Source organism: Opisthorchis viverrini, assembly GCF_000715545.1.
Source record: "Opisthorchis viverrini unplaced genomic scaffold opera_v5_44, whole genome shotgun sequence".
NCBI lineage: Eukaryota > Metazoa > Platyhelminthes > Trematoda > Opisthorchiida > Opisthorchiidae > Opisthorchis > Opisthorchis viverrini.
In genome coordinates, this window is record NW_008751700.1 from 243,263 (window position 1) to 251,662 (window position 8,400).

Genomic DNA, 8,400 nt, shown 5'->3' on the forward strand with positions numbered 1-8,400 from the left:
ACAAGCACGAAAGAAAAACGAATGCAGGTAAACGGGCCACATACCATTCGCAAAATCAGAAAACTGCTGGCTGGCCCCAAAGTGCTCTGATCTGAGAAAACGAGTCTCAAGGGAGCGTCAACAAAAACCACTTCTGTGTGCGGACACCAAGCACTCATGTCCTCACGGGGTTTCTGACCACACTATGAGAAATCGGCCCAAAAGGCATTTTCTGTTCTACGGATGATTCTGTGCACCTACTTCCGTATCACTCACATGGACCACGTCAGAACACCTCTTAAAAATTCCAGGAAAAGCAGCCCTCGAAACCACCAAGGCAGAAAGCAGACAAGTATGCCGCAAAAGTCCCTTTGGAGTACTGAAATCAAACCCAACGTAACAGCTATTAGGTTTTTTTGTAACCTCTCCAGTGACACAACTCTCGGCTCCTCAACTGCGGGGGCAGCAGAGATAGTGTTGAAAAGCTTGACTAGAAACTGCCTCAGCCTTTTCAGTAAGGTTTGCTATATTGAACAGTCATTTTGACTTGAACGGCCTTCCATACTCGCACTCACGGAGACGACCTGGCTTACACCAGATATCTTTAACGCAGAGATCTTGATAGATGGTTACTCTGTTTTTCGAGCTGACTCAAAATGAGGGAGGTTTGGTGGGGTGTCTTCGAACGTACATGCCGCCCAGCACATCCCGATCATCTTCCCTGATACCACTCCTGCAATTTTTCGCAATGCGCTGCGGAGTCGAGTCCCGCTCGCGGGTTCCATAATCTCCTTCTCGATGTGATCTGCCGTTGCTCCTCGAGTCATGTGGACGATGACCGATTCATCATATGAACCCCTGAGCAACTCTCCTACAGTCACCACTTACCTGCTGCTGGTAGGTGACTTCAAAGCTCCAAAGGCCTCCTGGATGGAACTCCAGCGCGTCGGATCAAGCTTCCTTTTTGCAGCGGAGCTGATCGAGGTCGCTCAACTGAGCGTTCAGACCTAACCTGTTGTTGCACCCACCAGTTACCGCGCAATCCAACTACCATCCCTTCTGGATGTAGCCATCACCAGCAAGGGACATTTCGTTGTTTAGATGATAATTAACGCTCCACTGGGACATAGCGGCCACTGTGTGTGGCCTTTGATTTCATCGGCTTTTAGGCCAGAAACCCCGAACCTCAGATGTGGATTCGAAACTTCTGCCGTACAGACTACTCAGAGAGGTGCAACTTGCTTGAACTGGTCTAAATGGGACCGTGTTCGGTGGAAGTGCTATACAAGGACATTGTCTAGAAGGCTAACGAGGCTGTCGCGGTGTTCGTCCCAAAAAAACAGCACGTGGTTGGATGAGCGTCAATCTACCCGAAGCGATTCAGCGTCATCTAGGAAAGAGGTCTCAACATTTTTCAGAAGGTTGATTACGGAAGACACGGAAGATAGGCTTGTGTTTCGGTAAAGGCATAACCGCTGTTATTCAGAAATCCGGCAATGGAACATGCGAAAACAAGCCACCATTCTGGACCTCCCTGGAAAAACAGAAATGTACCATTCAAACACATGAGACCACCTCAGAAACAAGCCATTCGCGTTCTCCTTGAGGGACAGGAACGAGGAACCCACGAGTGACCCAACAGTAGTATCTGAATTCTGCGGAGAACACCACGCAAATCTATATTCAGCCCAAGCATCATCGTCTCATCCAATCTTTTCGAGGTGAAACTACGACCGGTTTCTAACCAATTTGGTCTTTATGGTGGAGAACTCTTGCAAAAGATCAACACATTCAGCGCGTTGGTGCCGAAAAAGTTCATCCAAGAATCTTGAAGGAGACGTCGTCTACACTGGCAAATCGTTTCCACCTGGCGTTTCATCAGTCGCTTGACGAAGACCACCTTCTCTCGCTTGGAAGAAAGCGATTGTCACGCCAATGTACAAAATTGGTGACCGACCATCTCCATGTAGCTACAGGCCTATAAGCCTCACTAGCGTGCTGCGCAAAGTAGCGGAACGCATTCTGAAGCTAACCATTCCAGATCACCTTAACAAAAACAACGTGATGACTCCAGTTCAACAAGGATTTCCCCCAAGTCGATCTCACCTAACTCACACGCTCGCATTTATTAACAGCCTAATTCAAGCTAAGGACGAGGGACTCATTTCGGATGCCATATTTTTCGACTTCTCAAAAGCACTTGGTAGGGTTCCACTCGTCCAGCTGCTCCAAAAATTTGGTTCTTTCGGGATTCAATGGAAAACACTACAGTAAATCAAGGTGTTACAATCAGACAGATCATTCAGAGTGAAGATAAGCTCTACCAGCCCTTCTTCAGCGACGGTATCCATGGGAGTTTCCCAAGGCTCCATCCTGGGACCACTCCTGTTTCTGATCTACGTCGACTACCTTCCAGATGTTCTTGCAAATCCATGTCTACTTTTTGCTGGCGACTTGAAACCCTGGAGTTCCAATGTCAGCGCCCCCCAAATGGATGTAGGCGCTGCAAAGCAATGGTCATTGGACTGGCACCTTCCTCTGAATGACGAAAAGTGCGCCCATATGTCATTTGGAGGAGACTCAGCGAGTGCCTGTGCCGTGCATGCATGTGAGAAAGGACCAGAAGATATCATGAGGATAGATGTCAAAAATGGTTTCTGCACCTTGCTCTGTTCAAACATGTCCTTCTCAAAGCACTATGAGAAATCGGCCCAAAAGGCATTTTCTGTTCTACGGATGATTCTGTGCACCTACTTCCGTATCACTCACATGGACCACGTCAGAACACCTCTTAAAAATTCCAGTCAAGTTGTCTACCCAGGACGCACGAAAGGCTTAGCCTCTGACCTTGTCCAACGAGCTGCTACAAAAATGGCCACTTCCTCAGATCCCTGGACTAGAAAACGCCCCTCGCGGTGCATGACCTCTTTCCCTTAGAGTGTCATTGCCACCGAGGGTACCTACTTTTCACTCATGCCCTGTATGAACGAAGTTGGCCTGAAGGTCTTCCACCGCCGACCCAGAAAAAAACACAGAGAATACATGGTAAGAAGATTTTTGATCTTAGTGTGAACACTTTATGCAGATTTTTTCTCATTCTCTGCGTAGAATAACCTTTCTGCGACGGTTGTCCACGCTCCATCTAGAACCCAGTTCAAAGCACTGACACTAGTATGCGAGTCCTCCCGCTGGCAAGCTTACTGCCCCATGCTTAGAACTTGCATTGCAGTGCTACACCCATTTTCGATTGTGCCGTTTGGGTGAACTACAGTCGCCGAACGACAAGAGCGAAACCGATTCGGGAAACTTGAACGAATGCCTCGATCCTGCGTATAAATCCGCGAATCTGTCAATCCAATGGTATTTCTCTGATGCCTGTGCGGCAGGTGCGAATTTCTACAAAACTTGTGTCAAATGAATTTATTCAGTAGTTTGTCATTGCGTTTTGCTCTATATATGCTGGGATCCAAGGCCACCGTATTGTCATACTCTTTTTGTGAATCTGTTTTAATTAATCTCTCTTCGAATGTTTGTCGCGCATTCACTTTTACATGTAGGAAGGCGTTTAATGAGTACCTGAGTCAGTTGCGGTACGAGGGACAGTAGAAGCACTCACGCTGTTTTGTGTGACCAGTGGGTGAGATGCGGATTCAGCAGGTGATCAGCGAAGCCAACGATAGGTTGAAGAATTTGAAGAAGATAGTAATTTGAATGCGTTCGTCAATAACACACAGTACTCGAAGAACCGGCTGTTTGTCAGGGTTCTATCCAAGGGGACACAAAGTCACCTTTCATCATCTTGAACACAATCATTATTTGGCGAAGTTCTCGTACAATTGACTAACTAACCAGAAAGGATTTGGGCACCTATTCAGCTCTGCTGGATTATAAAATGCCGTCATACGGAATGCGGCAGTTACTCATCGATGAATTCGGCAAGGCCTCACCACTAAGGGCATGTATGACTATCATGGGGGTGTCAACCACCTCTGTTAAGCAAGTGACTAATAGTTGTGTTTATTTCGCCAGGTGGTATTCCTTCATGACTCCGGATGTGTGCTTGTGTTACAGTCATGGGTAGATGACTACGGCCACATATGCTTCCCGTATGACAGTAGACAGCGCTGTTCGGACGCTTATAGATTGCACACGCAACCAATCGATCTGTGTTTCTTTTTAGTTTTGGGGATTCGTATCAATTGTTTTAGCGATATCCGTAAGATTATTACGATTTGGTGCTGTGAGCGGCCGTTACCCACACTTAAAGAGGGCAGACCATCCTTGTTAGTAAAAGCACTCAAGTCAAGCCATAGGACACTTGTTCAAAACCCGAGTGATATGCTAAATATGCGTTATGAGGATCATTCCCCAGGAAACAACCCCCCCATTTCTTTATCCCATGCTGTCTTCATGTTCCATGTCGCAACCATCAACAGTGCTAATTATTTGACCACGTGGGTGCCTAGTACGTTGGATAATCAATTGGATTCATAAGAACTGTGAAGGATACCCTGCTTGTCACAGAGAAGGCCGTTTTAAAGCTATAATTTAACTATCACAAGCAGTCAACATTGAAAACCTACCTATCAAGTAAAATGTATGTGATCAAGGGGGTTTTGCCGATTGCTTCGAACCGCACCTTCTCTGCTTGGGCGCTCAATGCTCTTAGCTCCCAAATCTTTGTGAGTGGAATATAACGTTTTACAAAAATGTTACACTTTGTTGTGTTTGTGCTTAAACCAAAAACCATCCCAATGTATATTCATATTCTTGCAGCGTACCAAATTTGACTGTTCACTGAAGCAACCATAACTTTGGCGGAAAAACTCCAGCGAAGTACTTTCCTAGCTTCACAGGGACCCCAGAAGGCCTGTATTTGGCTCAAAAGTTTGAAGTGGTTTTTGGAATCAATTGTCTGCGTGTCTTAGTCCATTAGGGGCGCGTCGTCGCTTTTGAAAAAAGCTTTGCGAAGAGAGCCAGCATCCAGGTTCCAGGGTGGACCATCTGGGAACAAGCAGTCTGTCGAGAAGTACTTACGATTATTTTGTTGACTAATAGTTTCGTACTGAATACTTTTGGCCGAATTTGTGCTGATTACCGCACTTCATCGTTTGCAATGTGGGAGAGAGAAATTTTAAATGGTAGCAACTTTTATAGGACGCTGGCTGCAGCTTACCCTGGTTGTAGTACGTACCCGAGCAATCCTCAAATGAATCCAAAACAATATTTATAGCGGAGAAAATGCTAACACAGAATCACCATATACAAGCAGTATTACGCCTCCAAATCAATTCGTTTTGTGGCAACCTCACGGTCTTCTTTAGGCTATAAATGCGCCATTCTGAGGTCACTTTATCGTTCATACATGCAACACCACAAGACATCTCACAGTATTGAATGATCTGTTGTCGCCGCATGCTTCCAGCCACCTTGCTAGCTAACAAGTTAGCTAATATATGTCCCTCAAATTCACATCCGCCCATACCCGTTCACAACGACGCATATCTATTATCTTCAGCCTACTATCAATTACCGTTTTGAAATCGGGCAGTGCCACCCCCTGCAGCAGTTAGAAACTGTGAAAAGTCTTAGCTGCTTGCTATTTCAGACCACAGTCTAACTCACAACACAATGCCATTTGACAGATATTTTGAAGCTTTTTTTCCTACTTTGGGCCCCCGTTTGAATGGCACAAATAGATCCGCCGTGTGCCACCAATGGACCCAAGAATATCCTTGACCCACGTTGGTCTTAATTTGTCACGATCCCTTCGCCCACCACGACTACCATAACGACCAAACTAACTCACACAAGATGTCTATTGACGGGGCTTCCCAGACCCAAGTACGACGTCGCGATGACTGTAACACGACTGCTCTACCCAGCCAGACGGCTTGCCCGTGCCTTAACTTATCCCTAATATTTCCCGACCGAGTGTGTTGCATGCGCCCACAAGACCATCCCAATCCTTTGGATTTGTACCAGAACTTCAAAGCACAGGCCACCTTAATGTGCTGTCTACTTGTTCTGCCCATAAGTCCAGTGATTGTTCCAAAGGAATCAGTATGGCGGTTGAAAGAAAATCCTGCCACGCACCCGACATAGCATGTGCCGATCATCATAAAAAACTTACTCGCAGTGAAGAATTCATTGGCTTTGTTTGGCGGGACGCCTGCCACATTAAAAAAAACTTTTTCCCTGTACATGTCAAGAGTGGCTGCTCCACTTTGGGTTTGTGCGGACACGGAGGGAGTAGATAATGTACATGTAGTCTTGAAATTATTTCTAAACCCCACACAGGAAAAAGCATGGAAGAAATCAGGTTTCCAACAAAAGATCTCACCGCTTTCATGGGACAGCATGCAAAGCCATTGGCAGCCATCAGAGTATAGATTCCCCGCCCATAGTGAAGCTTGAGTTTGTTTAAATAACTTCCAATAAAGTTGCGGCAAACGTCAGCTGAAATATGGACACACCAGGAGGTTGATAGGTTCCGTTGCAACATGCTGTCGGATATCACGCTCTTCTATCTGTAAAACTAAGGGATTATCATACAGGCTTTATCAGCTACGAGTCAGATAGTCACCACCTTCCAGTACGCATTCCGACCTGCCATTTGTTCCACTATTTAGATAGTTTAGCACTTTCTAAAATGCGCTTATTTGCTGTCTACACTAAATCTTCTAAGTGGAATCAAGTGCTCCCATTTGGTCACGAGAAGCTTTAGAAATTCCGTTGCATGTTGGTCTTTGGACAGCCACCGGCATTAACTGTGACGCTGTATAGATCTCGTTCGAACGGCGAAGCGATCAAAGAATATCTCCAATCCTAATCCGGAACGCCAAACAGACAAACACACTGTTCGTGAACTTGGCTTTTATGAAAAGTCTTGAGACCCCCTTCTGACATATAATGATATTCACCGAAGATCAGACCTACTGATCCACTGGCTTAAAAACGTTGACCTGAAAATCGTCGGCGTTTTGAATAGACAGCGTCATAAGTTGTGAGAACGCCACTGAATTAGGTTATTAGAACTTCAAAGTCTCCAAAAAGTAAGCTGCCCAAAAATTTGACTTAACAGCTTTTATTCTGATTCGTAAAGCTCACTAAATATGATCACTATTTATGGAGTCTTTTGGCAAGGTACAAAACACCATTTGAGAAGTCGTCGGATAACGAGCCTTGTTCACATATACGATAGCATGGGTGGACTGCCTAAACGTCGACCTTGCATATACCAAGCGTTGAGAATTCGCAAATGCGCCAAGCCATGTCGGGTTACCTAATCAAGATCTTTAGGGAGCAGCCAGGCTAGAAAACCATAGTGAACGAATTCGCAGCCTCAACAATCCAGACTGAGTTTAAGGTTGAGTGAAGCACATGAGCAACAAAAGTTTACAGTACACGAAAGTAAACACAACCGTATTCAGAGAGAGACTCTAGATTCGTTTCTTGAGGGACCGGACCTTGACCCAGTCACTTTGAACCTACGATTTCTCGACCTCAGATTCTTCGATCCTCATTTGATCCTATCCATCTAACGTTGTGTGATTTCAGTAAGCCATTTAGACCTAGATCTTCAGAATGTATATACAAGTCAGTGTAATTAATTACAGGACACATCTGCGCAAAATATACGCGAGTTATGGAGCATTTTTGAGTCATTGTTGGGGGTTGCACTTTTTCGGAGCATTGTCTGGTTAGATCTGCTAACCACCACCTCCGATCCGTTCTAACGGTTGGCCATTATCTCACGAAGGTTGTGCATATATTTCCATGGGTGAATTCTACTTGAAAGCTGGGATGTTCACCAGAAATTCACCCAAAATGAAATGAACCCACTGGGAAACTGTTAAAATCCACCCCCTTGATGTCCTCAACAAAACGACCACCTGACAAAAATGATGAGTTTTTTTCAAGTGATATTTCTCCACGTGAATGAAACCAAACAAACGTCTGGATTTCCAACCCATTAAGGAGTATTTCAAGATCACTACTGATGGCAACAGGTCACGGACAGTGTAGAAAATAGTCGCCTAAACAAAGAGCATTTGTTTTCTAAAACTCATGAATGCTTGACTGTAGAATGTATGAGTGAGGAGGAAACGTTATGCTGAAAATCTTCACATGATTTCCTTATTGATCACCCGTATGACATCCAGCTAATTCATCTAGAGCTTTGAAGAACTCCACTGAGTCACGAAAAACCAATGTAGTGCTGGTGATTCAAGTGACACTAAAGTTACTTAATTGATTCTGTGATCCACTAGACTACCCTACTTCCCTTGACTTCTATTTTGCTAAAGTGTATGTGTCCCCGATTTTAACCTGTTTCCCACTTGATTACTGGTACCATATAAATTACGATGTTTTAGCCAGGAGGAACAATAGAATGAAACGACCTTTATTTGCCACCTT